Raw genomic sequence first — 8,835 nt, 5'->3', positions numbered from 1 at the left:
CTGACACTGACTGGGTTCAATCCCCGTAACAGAAAAGCTCCTTCACAATCTTTTTTCCTTTTTTCTAAGTTTATTTGGGATCCAGTTTTTTCCAGTTTTTTCTTCAGCCTTATTCCAGTTAAATCGAAAATTTTATTGGCAACTCTGCTCATGCGTTGACAGTTCCTTTCGTGTGAGTGTGAGCAGGCTTTGGAAGTTTTCACAAAATAGGCATAGCAGAAGTTAGCATAAGTATTTTTTGTACAAGGATAATTTCTTATGAGAACCTGTGTAAGAGTGAGCAGGCTTTAAGTTTTATTACTGCCGTCAACAACGTCAAACTTAGTCAAAGTGGTGAATAAGTGAATAGCATGCGTTCAAGGGGTACAATGGATACAATTCGTGCACACTCTTGCAGCCCCTGCAGCACAATATATTCTACGGTGTGTAGTACACAGAAAATATTATCGTTTTAGAATAAGGCAATCCACGGGTGACGTTTCAATGCTTGTACGTTTGTTATTGTTGCTGTTTTTCAAGCTGCGAAACCAAAACACGACCAAAACCGAAATCTTCTAATGTCGGCAATAATATCAAAAGTGATTTGTTATTGTTGTATTTAGGATTGGCACCCGCAATACTAGAGCAATCGATCGGAAAACATTTGTTTTTCACGCTTCTGGATCTGGGTTGCATCCGAGTTGCGACCGATCGAACATACGTAAAGCTGTCATAAGTTGAAAACAGACTGAAATCAGCTGATCGCAACTGTCTCGTGGATTGCCTTATTGACAGCGCTGTGGTACACGCTCACTCTGGGCTGCTCAGCGGCTGAGTTGAATTTTAATCATTTTATTTAGTTGTTCGAAGACGTCAAAAAATGAGTAGAAATCAATTGATCATGGCGGCAAATTTACTCAAAATTGGGTAACTGGTGCTTGCGTGTTGTTTTTGTTATTTTTTTTTTTGCAATTAAAAGCAAATAGCAAACCAAGCAAACCGTCTGAAGAAAGGAGGAAATAGAAATGTTTGAAATTAGTTGTTATTAGTTGTAGGTAGGTAATTCATAATTTGGAATAATTGACTTCAACTTATGCCAATTTTTCTTTTTCACCAGGATTTGTTGGTTGGATATACGGCGAATAAATTCAAAGCTCTCCCGTGTCCCGGCGAACAAAGGTAAATTTCTTGAAATAAGCCTTTTTTTAAATAAAATTCATTAAAAATGCAAAATATAATAATATCGAGTCAATAATGATAGTTTTCTGAAATTCCCTCATTGAAGCTTAAAGTACTTATTTTTGAGTCGAAAATGAGTAACTTATACCAAAGATAACTAGAACAAGATACCTAACTTCCATATTTTTCATACATTTTGAATACGACCGACTTCCGACGGTTAGTGATGACTTTAATTCTCATAAAATTGTCACTATAAGCAAAACCGATTTATCGTGCATAGTCCGTCATCGATCGTTGAGCTGTTCAAAATTGTATATGAGAAAGGTGTAGCAGTTTGGTCAGCTCGACGCTTAAGATAACATGCAGATTAATGATATTGTCATTTTTTGCAATTAATGCTATTGCCATATTTTTGCACATTCAAAGTACGAAAGAAAAGTGTGAAATTGATTGTCGGAGTGGGGGTTTATATTGAGGGGTTATATTTATTTTCAGGTCCCATTCTACCAAAACTTAAAGTTTGATATGTCGCAAGCCAGATTTCAGCACCATTGTGCGTATGGACAGGTTCACCGAGGCACCCGATTTTTGCTTTATTAACCTCGTCAAGAGTGAAAAACTTGGCTGTAGAGCGTGCACATAGCGGTTATCAGGAATTACTGATGGTACGCTCAATTCAAAGTTTCATGTTTGAGAACTAAACATTCGTACACATTATTATCATTTTTCGGATGGTAGCACTGTACAGTCGTCCATGGATACTGAAAAAATTATTTCACCTTTCAGCAGTCATGCCTTGGCCTTGTCGTCAGTTGATTTTGACGTTAAGTATACATCATATTAACAGTGTATAAATTAGTTCGACTTTTGCTCACGCGCAGCGACCGACCTCTTTTCGGGGTTCTAAGTATGTCACCTAATGTGACGGAACCCTGTAGGCATCTACGGGACGCGTGGGGCCGTTACATCTGCCCCGCCTCCGATGATAGAGCTCCCGTGAAGCGTCGAGCTCTACAGGTAAGTATCGCGGGTTGGCTACTTTTCCATACATATATGAGTGGTGTTCGGTTCGCATGAATTAACATTATCGGGCGTCACAATTCTTCATAATAAAATACCAAAACGTTCGCTCGCCTGCTGCGCTGCTTGGTTGCCGTATTTGGACCTGGGGGGAGTGTCCGGCGGTGGAGGTATTCGTCGCCTGGTGATGTCGTCATCTGTGTAGTCGGTTGAATACCTGGAGCGCCGTGCGCGCCGTCATAGTGAAGGCTCGCCCGGTCCGCCGCGTTCGAGTTTGTGTTTGTGTGAATTCCTTCTTTGGCGGGGGTTCCGCCCTGCGTTTGCCGCGTTTGCTTTCCTACTTGCGCACCCTCCATCCTGCGCATGCAGCTGGGTGCCTGGTTGATACTATCTTACGTTGGGTTGCCCCTGCTATATTATTACGAGGTTCAGTAACTTTAGGTAATCCTTACTTGGCGTAGATTCAAAACTTGGCCGGTCAACTCTTTGGAGCAGTAGGGTGTCAGCTGATTTCGTTGGCTTGACCTACTTTTGTCTCGGGGTGCTGTACCTTGCATTGTTTTGCTTGCAATGTTTCCACTTGTTTTGCCCGTTTGTTTGATGTGTAATGCAAACCTGAATTTTGCAATTCAATTGGGGTCGGCCAGGATGTTGTCCCTTTGATTTCCGTTGATGATTTTACGTCGATTGGCAATCTCCCCATGAAGTTTTCTTAGGTAGTTTTCTGATGCGTAACCGATGCTGTCTCGAGTTTGAGCTAAACCAGATCGATAACTGATATCTGGTTAGCTCTCGCCCATTTTTTTGTTGTTGTCTGGGATCTGTGTTGAATTGGCGGCTTCGCCGCGTTCGCGATTCCTCCTTGGTCTAGAAACTGGAGCCTGGTGGTTGGTCTCTCTTCGATACTGCTCGAAATACCTCGCCCGCCATCGACTCCCACCAACCGGTCTCCTCTTAGCGCCAACTACTGTCTTCTGGCGACTCGGTGGCATCTCCTCGTGGTCTGTAGAGTCCGCAATCGTTAATTCGCTCATCTCGTCGTTTGGCTGCTTGGTGTCTTTTTTTTCTTACGTGCTAACCCTGCTAAGCAAGTGGTGCATATATTTTTTTTGGTAATAATTCATCAATTCTTATTTTTGTTTTCTTACTTTTTTCCACTTGCTGTCTAAACTTATTGTTCACTCGCGTACGGGTTTCTTACATCCTATCATCTACCCTTCGCTTCTCTTACATTCTAGGCCCGCATATAGTTCAGGTGAAAATGTCTTCCACTACTAAAGCGTACAAATTTGTTTTTTTTTTGTTTATTCGTATTCCTCGGGTACTAATCGGCCGGACGAATCAACAAGTGTAATGAAGCGATAATCAGCAACACTGAGTATGACTAGTCTAAGGTTTAAGTTTGGTTTATTTGACACGGCACGATACATTTTACTGAGCCAGATACAGAGTATGACTAGTCGTTTATAGTCGTTTCAACAATATGTTTTTAAGCATAACTAAAGATTACTATTACACAACACCTCACTCTTGCAGTATGCAGCGGACACGAGTTTCGCTGCGCGTGAACGAAAATTGAACCACATACATAAGACATACGTAACACTCAGGAAGAAATCTTCCAAAAAAGTTGGTACAAAATGAACTACTCGAAAGTACCAACCTCTGTGAAAAAAACCTCTGTTTGAGTTGTTTTTGATGACAGTGTACCTGCGCAGCCCTGCATTTTTCTCGTTCCTACTCGAAAAATGCTGCATTGATTTTGTAAATAACTTTTTGACAGCTCCTTATGGGATTTTCTTTGGGGCTCGATAAGGCCGAGAAAAAGAAAATTCATTTTGTTCATTATTTATCGAGCAGTTTGACAGGGCGAGGTACGGAGTACTATGGGGCAACGTGTACCAGAAAAAAACGCCAGTGTTACGTATGTCTTATGTATGTGATTGAACTATTTGTATACTCTTAATTTGGTGATGACGACAAGGTGGTGAAAGGTGAAGCTTTTTTTTGCAATGTTCCTGTCCTGTGGTCCTGTCATCCAATTTTCAGTATTCTCATACGGTATTGCCATCTTGTTTTCGTTTTCATCTAGCGGAGTGAGCATGATAAATCGATTTTGCTAATAATCACAGTTTTAAGGTCATCAGATGGTAGCACTTACCGTTATAAAGGTGTTGCGAGCAAAATGTATGAAGTCAGGTATCTTGCTTGTCATCATTAGCAGAACTCATTTCTTGTTTGTACAAATTTTAATAGTCGATTGAGAACCATTATACAGCTTTAATCCCATTGCGGAACTGATTGGGTTAATAATTCTGCCTCAGTCGTCAAAGAATGCTGTAGAATGTTCTCCTTTTCGGTTTGTAGCTTCCGTTGCAGATTATTTTTTTGTGATCTCATACATTATCAATTTCACTATTCCTTGCCTAAATGTTCAAATCGATTTATTATTATTTGCAAAGAGCTGAGAAAAATTTGGAATTTGGAAATCTTCACTCATCCTTTTATCACAGAACTGTCATTGTAGCGATTTAGAGCGATTTTTATTCTTTATTCAATATATCGATGGACAATGATATACAATTTGAAAAAATAAGTTTTTCTCAGAAAATTACATTCCCCTAGCTGATTATATAAATCAGAAATCCGTGAATAGCTAAACAACCCAATTTGTATCAATTAAAAAATGAAATGAAATGAAAAATCATGAAAATGACGGCATACACTGAACCAAGTATTCACTTATTTGTTATTGGAAACGTTACATAACTTTACTTATTTCATAATCTAATACATGTTATGTGTACACGATAAACTACATGTGAAAATCAGATGAAATTTGTTAGAACGCAGGAATACTTTTTATCTGTCAATCTGATAGCTATTATGTGAATACGCTTCATGTGCGTTGACAGATAATAGTTATGAGATTTTCAGATTTGAAAAAATGTGTTTTTCGTCCGTGTATTCAAAATGGCGAATGTTGTAGATAGTTTGCTGGAAAATTTAGCGTTTTTCAAGGATTCCTTGGAAGTTATACAACGTAAGTTTAGTAAAATTATGTAAATTAAAAAATAAATTATATCTATTTTTTAGAGTGTGGAATTCAGCTGTATGAGCTCCTAACATTTTCGTTGGACAACTTCAAGAACAGTTTGGGGCATAGTTCCGTTGAATGGAGTTAAGTTTTATTTGTAATGTAAGTTTTATTAACAATTATGTTTATTTATTATTTGTAATTACCTCAAACATCATTGGAATAAATGGACAATTTCAATCGCTTATATTTAATTTTTTAATTTCGAAAAAAAATGCAACACTTCGAACTAACAGACCGAACATTACATGCACATGCACATGAAGTATATTAAATAAAACCATGTAGCAATCTTAGCGATACTGGACGCACTGCCGTCTACCTTGCGTCAAACGCACAGATGATCTGCGTTACAACTGCGTAAAGTGTTTCCGTGAGCGTTCTGCGTTTTTGAGAATCATTCTCGACACGATTATCGACCAGAGCGGTTTAATAAAGTTCTCTTTATGCTAAAAGTAAAAATTGTGCTTTTCTATATAATCTAATTGCCACAACATTTCAGAAGTGGGATAGACCTTAAGTCTTTTGGTCTTCCAATCGGTTACCGGCGCGCGAATCGGAAATAATTCGAATGTTCTCTTTCGAAAAAGTTGTCGCGATACAGTAAGCGTAACTCTAGCCCGATTTGACGATTCTTCCACGAGCAAGCGAAATGCCGAGAAGAAGTGCGAGGCGTAGATCGAAGCTGGAGGCAACACCAAACGATTCAGATGGCAACGATGAAGAACAACAATTTCCATCGCCAATGAATAATCCCGTCGAAAGGAAAGCGAGCGAACGACATTTCCACCCCGAAGAGCTGAAACAGCTTATACCCGTGTTGAGAGAAGGAAGCGGTGTTTCTGATTGGATTCAGACAATCGATCATTATCAGGAACTATATGTGGAATCGACATTACTTTACGCTACTTGTCGTTTGTCAGGAGCAGCGTATCAATCACATACATAAGACATACGTAACACTCAGGAAGAAATCTTCCAAAAAAGTTGGTACAAAATGAACTACTCGAAAGTACCAACCTCTGTGAAAAAAACCTCTGTTTGAGTTGTTTTTGATGGCAGTGTACCTGCGCAGCCCTGCATTTTTCTCGTTCCTACTCGAAAAATGCTGCATTGATTTTGTAAATAACTTTTTGACAGTTCCTTATGGGATTTTCTTTGGGGCTCGATAAGGCCGAGAAAAAGAAAATTCATTTTGTTCATTATTTATCGAGCAGTTCGACAGGGCGAGGTACGGAGTACTATGAGGCAACGTGTACCAGAAAAAAACGCCAGTGTTACGTATGTCTTATGTATGTGGTATCAATGGTATCTCGGAGCTCGTCATAATATCGTCTCTTGGACGGATTTGAAGGAGCTTATTCGTTTTGATTTTCCGGATCAAGAGGATGAAGCCGATATTCACCGTAAATTGAGTAAATGTGTAAAAGATCCGAAGGAATCCTACGACAATTACGTGTTTCGAATTAACGCTTTGGGTCAGAAAGGACGATTGAGTAGCAGCGCAATTATTAAGTACGTAATTAGTGGTCTTTCATATGATCCGCTGTACAGTAGTGTTTCTACTCGCCAATTTGTGTCTATATTCAGTTTGCTCGAACATATTCGTTATTGTGAATCGAATCTGGAAATGTGCAAGCGACGAAGTTACATTCCGAAAAACGTTAACGGTAAACAAAATATGGGAGCAGCAGCAGAGAAAAAACACGACGAGAATAAAGTGAGGGGAAACTCCGCTGAAAACCGAAGTTCGACGAAGAAGAACGACAAGGATGAATGCTACAATTGTCACGGTTCGGGACATATATCGGTAAACTGCCCACAACCACAACGACGACCACGGTGTACTGTATGTAACAAAGTGGGACACGATGAGGAGAGATGTTTCAAACGCAAGGAAAATGAGAATCAAGCAGATTCGGCGGCGTCTACCAAACCGGCGGCAAGCAGTTTTCCATCGGCGTATCCAATCGTGAACGGTGAGAAGTTTTTGGGGGTGAATAAAGATTCCCTCGTGCAGATTGATGTAATTATCGAAAACAAGATGCGAAGGTTGGAGGCATTAGCAGATTCAGGATGCCCAGTGAGTCTTATTAAGCAAAGTTGTTTCACGAATGAACGTAATATCGTTGTTAGTAGTAACGAAGGTTTAGTAGGAGCGAATGATTCGAAAATCGATATTGTAGGCTCGTATTCGACAAAAGCGATTATTGACTCGAATGTTTATATTGCTAACTTGACAGTGGTTTCGGATCACACCATGAAAATGGATATGACCTTGGGTCGAAGATTCTTCGAAGAAACAACATCGATAGCTTGGTATTTGTGTGCGCTCAAAGTGAAAGTGAATCCGGCTTTGAGAATGTTGCGATCAGGAATGTTTTTGACGGCCCAGTTGAGACTCTTTTCGTGGACGATAAGATCGATCTTGATGTAGGTGATACAGTTGAAACAAGGTTACTCAACGATAAGGTGTATGCACTTTTCGAAACTGATTATTTGAATCGTGAAAAACTAAATGAGCCGCTTGTGAAGTATTGTGTCGATATTAAATTGAAAGAAGATCGGTATTTCAATTCAACTCCTCTACGATTGAGTGACTATGAACGTAAAGAGCAGAATAAAATTGTTGATGATTTGCTAGCCAATGGAATAATACGTGAAAGTGAGTCGCCATACTCCAGCCGTGTTGTTCTAACCCGCAAGAAGAGTGGAGATTATCGTTTGTGTGTTAATTTTAAACCGTTGAACAAACTTGTTGAAAGAAACCATTTTCCTCTACCAATTATTGAAGATCAGATAAGTAAATTACAGGGACGCAAATATTTTACCTCGCTCGATATGAAAAACGGTTTTTATCACGTTGATATTGCCGAAGATTTGAAGAAGTATACGTCGTTCATAACAGAGAGTGGTCAATATGAATTCAATAAACTACCGTTCGGTTATGCGAATTCTCCCGCAATATTTTCGAGATACGTTACAAAAGTTTTAGATGAATTTATTAGATCCGGCGAAATAATTACGATTATAGACGATATACTGCTTAGTTCAACTAATGTTAATGAGCATCTTGGTTTGCTTTCGCGAATATTTCAAACCTTATCCGATAATCATATACAGTTGAATTTAAAGAAGTGTTCTTTCATAAAAACACAAATAGAATTTCTCGGTTATGAGGTTTCTCATAATAGTATTCGTCCTTGTGATCATCATATCGAAAATGTAATGAACTTTCCAGTTCCAACAACTGAAAAGGCACTGCAACGATTTTTAGGTTTGATGAGCTATTTTCGGAAATTTATCTGCCGTTTCAACCAAATCGCGAATCCGTTATATGAGCTGATGAACAGGCACGACAAAAGATTCAATTTTGAAGCAAAACATTTCGAGGCTTTTGAATTATTGAAAAGCGCGTTATAATCAAAACCCGTTTTGAGCATCTATTCGTCAGCGTTGGAAACCCAGTTGCACACAGACGCGTCAGCTAGTGGTTTCGGAGGAATTTTGATGCAGCGTCAAACGAGCGATATTCGATTCCATCCAGTAATGTATTT

The sequence above is a fragment of the Wyeomyia smithii genome, chromosome 3 (assembly GCF_029784165.1).
Source record: "Wyeomyia smithii strain HCP4-BCI-WySm-NY-G18 chromosome 3, ASM2978416v1, whole genome shotgun sequence".
NCBI classification, from domain to species: domain Eukaryota; kingdom Metazoa; phylum Arthropoda; class Insecta; order Diptera; family Culicidae; genus Wyeomyia; species Wyeomyia smithii.
The sequence above is the reverse complement of the archived record's forward strand: the minus strand, read 5'-3'. Positions refer to the sequence as shown.